The 4,900-nt window shown below is 31.0% G+C and overlaps 1 pseudogene; it reads left to right on the forward strand.

Moving 5' to 3' along the window:
- The first annotated feature begins 2,586 nt into the window (after positions 1 to 2,586).
- On the forward strand, positions 2,587 to 4,481 carry LOC107196745 (annotated as a pseudogene).
- Positions 4,482 to 4,900: the final 419 nt, after the last annotated feature.

Genomic DNA, 4,900 nt, shown 5'->3' on the forward strand with positions numbered 1-4,900 from the left:
ACAAAAATGTTTTAATTTGACAATACCAGATTGCAAAAATGGAGGGTCACTAGTAATCTTATACATTACTAATAGAAATGTAAAATGGCACAATCATTTTGGAAAGCAATTCTGTGTTTTCTTAAAAAGTGGAACATACACCTATCATATGATCCATTCCTAGAAATGAAAGCATATATCTATACACATTTATTTATAATAGATCAAACAGGAAACTACATAAATATTCATCCACGAATGAATAGATTAACAAATTGTGGTATATTCATAATGGAATGTCACTCAGCAATAGAAAAAGGAATGAGCTATAGATTCACACAAAAATGAATGATTCCCAAAATAATTATGCTGTGTGAAATAAATCACATTAACCTAATAAAGAAGAAAAGGTATATGAAAATCTCAATTCAGGAATAACATTTAATAAATTAAATATCCATCTTTCATACTAATGACAATAAAAAAACTTCTTAAAGAAATAAAAAACATTTTCTTACTCTATTAAAGATATTTGGAAAAATCCTATAACTAACTTCAAATTAAATGGCAAAATTTTGAAGGTTGTGAATGTTTTCCCCTGAGGTAAACAATAAGAGAAATATGTTCACTGTGACCTTTTCTATTTAGCAATACATGCATTGAGTCAATAAAAAAAAATTACAGATATAGAAAATGGAAAAAATTAAATTATTTTTATGTTCAGATAGCATGATTACATATCTAGAAAGTCAAATAGAATTCACAAATTATAATAATTAATATATTAATTAAGTAACTGGATTCTATGTCAAAATATAAAATTCATTGTACTTCTGTATATCATCAACATAAATTGGAAAATGAAAATTTAATATTCTACTTACAAAGGCATACAAATCTCAATTTACTGTAAACGAAATTCTGTAATATTTTTAAATGAAATATACAAAACATTACTGAGATTGAAGAACCCTGAAATTAATGGAGTTATATGCCATATTTATATATTAGAAGACATAGTGTCTTTTATTAGTTCTCCTTAAAATTTTCTGCAAATATGATGCAATTTCAATTAAAATTCTCCCTTTGGGAAGGCCCGCTATTGTTAATGGTTCCATTAGAGAGCCACAACTTCTGAATTCTGACAGTACCACCTCCTCCTTTCAGTCCTTTAGCCCTATGGGTGATGGGGATTCTAATTGCTGCTAATGTCTGGGTTGCTTCATCATCTCCCATTTGACCTCTTAGCATTTCTTTCAACTATATAATCAATTTCTATATTACATCCCTTTTGTTCGAAATGCCTGAAGTGGTTTCTCTTTTTCTGATTGGTATCTGACATATATATTTATAAAAATAACAAAATTCCAACATAATCTTGCATATTTTTTAAAGTGTTATGGTTGATTTTTGGCTCAATGTACATTTCAGGCCAAATCACAAGTGGGTAGGAGATATGTCATTAAGTTAGCTATGTATTTCCCAATATAAATAGATGCAATACATTAGCAAAAGCCATAATTCATTTTGATTACATGAGATTGTACATATATCTATATATATGTAAGTTGTTGGAATAGTGCTATAGTGATATAATCAATCTCTGAAATGTGTGTTTATTCAATATTCAAATTCTACTAAATTTAATATACTAATTGATTTGAAAAAATTGAGAATAGAAAGAATTTATGCTTGGAAATTACTCACTCCACATTTATAGCATAGATAGCAGAGGTTAAGTGAGGTTAAGTGAGGCTTGCTAAAAGTACCAATTTTATTATATTCATAACAGACTAGCTGTGTATCTATTCACTTCCACTTAAATTCTTCTTCTTTGTCTTGCTACTTTCCTGGATCACCAACGTATCTGTCATTGTTGTGTTCAGTGGATAGCAACATAAAATAAATCCATTGTATCCCATTCTGTCACTGCTACTCTGCTCTAATAATACTCAAACTAAATAGCTTTTAGCTGACAGTTTCTCTCCAAAGGGGGAAAAGGGAATGAACTTCAATTGATAATGTAGCCCATGAACTCAAGGAGTTGGATTTAAGTTAAATAATTTTTTATTTCATTATTTTCATGAAATTTTTTCCTTCATCATCTTTATAAAATTTCATTAGAACATGCTCATTAAAATTCCCTTTACTTCTAGAAATTTTCTGAGGCATCATGTAGAATTGTCTGGATTTCAGTAAGGCCTGATACTTTTTCTTCTTACTAATGACTTTAATAGCTAGTATCTGTTCTGCATTTTGTCCACGTTAATTTATTACTCCTTCCAAAAGCCATGTGAGGTAATTTATTGGTAACCAAGTCATTCATTCACATATTCAACCCAATTTTTAAAAAATGTTACTACATGTGCATCATTTTCTAAAACCTCTTATAATATATAAGGTCATGAAGTAAATAGAAATACATTAGTGTCCTTTGTTCAAAAAACATTTTTTTCCTATTCTTTTGAAGTCATCTTTTTCTATACAGTGGGCTCTAACCAGCCTATTCATAATCCTATGCTGTTATTGGTGACCATAGGTAGACAGAGCTTGGGAAACTAAACTCAAAGACATGTAATTCTTTCACCGTATTTGAGAAGGCACAAAATGGTGCAGAAAAAAGCAACACCGGTAAAATAAAACAAGTAGAATTAGATCTTGCACATTTTAACTACTCTCTGTAAAATGAAAGGAAGGAAATATCCTAGGTATATGTTCTGTCCCAGTCCCTAATTTATTTAGCTCTTCTTTTCTTTCACCTTCTAGTTTTATGAAAGCTGAATTATCATCTTAAGTGAAATAAGTCAAACAGAAAAAGTTTAGAACCATATGATTTCACTTATGTGTGGCATATAAAACTGAAAGCAACAAACGAACAAGACGAACAAAAAAACTCATAGACACAGACAACAATTTAGTGATTACCAGAGAGAATAAAGGCAAGTAGGGACATAGATAAGGCTAAAGGGGGCTCAAATATGGTGACAGAAGGAGATTTGACTTTGAGTGGTGAACATAATGCAATATACAGATGACGTATTATTGAATTGTACACTTGAAATCTATATAATTTTATTAATGAATGTTGCCCCAATAAATTTAATAATTTTTTTTTAAATGAGAAAGAAGTCTTATTTTGAAGTCATAGGGTCTCATTTTTGGTGAAACTGTTTTGACAAATATTCTTACTATTTCCAAGAGGAACTATTCTCCAATATACTGAAATGATGTACATTATCTCTGGTCTCCTTCATCTGAGACTTAGGCTTCAGGACTCAAAAGCTTCTAAGGTTCTTTACTCTGGGCCATAAAATCATTTGATCAATAACCTTAGAATACAAAAATTTCTTCAGTTCTTATATATTTGCCTGGTCAAGACATAGAAGGCAATATTAAAATTGCAATATATATAAATGACAAAGTGCTTGTATCTAGACTATATAAAGAATTCTAATAAATAAAAAGAAAAAGATAAATAATTTGGCAGAAATATAGGAAAAGCAATTTGTCATAATCTATTATAGCTGAAGACATTTGTAATTTATGATCTAGGATTTCATTGTGAATATATCAACCCAACAAAAGACCGTTTACATGTGTTCTAGGAAATAGAATGTTGCCAGCAGCATTATTTGCCACACAGCAAATAACCTATATGGTCATCACAAATGAAATAAATGAATAAAGTAAATACCATGTATTAATGAAAATCAATAATCCACTACATTCAACTACATAGTTGAATCACACAAATTTAATGTTGAAAAAAACCAGAAACCCCCCTCCCCGCAAAAAACAACTATATGATTCTTTATTCCTTGGAGATTTATATGTATATCTGTATAATACCTACATATTTTGAATATATATACATATATTCAAAAGCATGAGTAAAGAGTACATGTTTGAGAGCTCAAGCTGATGGCGTGCAGGGCTGGAGGTACACACCGCAGACAGCTCGGAAGCAGCTCAGAGGCAGTAAATAATAGCCCTTCAAGTTTGCAATAAAAAATGGCCTCCAATAAAACTATATTGGAAAAAAAAAAAAGGAAAAAAAGGAAAAAGTACCAGACCGGCGTGTAGTGAATGGGAAGGTGGAGTATTTCCTGAAGTGGAAAGGATTCACAGATGTGACAATACTTGGGGACCTGAAGAAAAATTAGATTGTCCAGTTAATTGAAGCATTTCTTAATTTTCAAAAAGCTGTAAAGAAAAAGATGGTACAAAAAGAAAATCTTTATCTGACAGTCTGATTATAGCCAATCAAAGAAAAGGATGCTGCTGATAAACCAAAAGGATTTGCCAGAGGTCTTGATCCTGAACAAATAATTGGTGCCACAGACAGCAGTGGAGAATTAGTATTTCTCATGAACTGGAAAGATTCAGATGAGGCAGATTTGGTGCTGGCAAAAGAGGCAAATATGAAGCGTCTTCAAATTGTAATTGCTTTTTATGAATAGAGATTAACTTGGCATTCTTGTCTGGAAGACGAAGCCAGTTGAGGGATCAGGGATGAATGTTATTTCTGGCTTAATAATTTTATAATTTCTTAGGAATGCTTTTTCTATTTATAATTCTCAATGTCTCCCAATTGTTATAACTCTCAGAATTCTCTCTGTAAGTTTTCACATGAATTTAGACTTCAGTTGCTGAGAAAGCACCAAGACACTATTTTTAAACCATCCAACTTTCAGGATTCGGCAGTATTGTATATTGGTGAGGTAGATGACTATGCTTTGGATTTCCAGATTTCAAATGATAATTCTGCCACTTAATAGCTAGGTGACCCTAAGCAATTTAGCTACATTTAAAACCTTTAGCTTTCTCTTCTATAAAATGGAGACAATTATAGTACACAGTCATACAAATAAAGTCTTAGAAGAGCATAACACATATTATTATTGGCAGTGGTAACGGTAGT

This window comes from Pteropus alecto, unplaced genomic scaffold (assembly GCF_000325575.1).
Source record: "Pteropus alecto unplaced genomic scaffold, ASM32557v1 scaffold7, whole genome shotgun sequence".
NCBI lineage: Eukaryota > Metazoa > Chordata > Mammalia > Chiroptera > Pteropodidae > Pteropus > Pteropus alecto.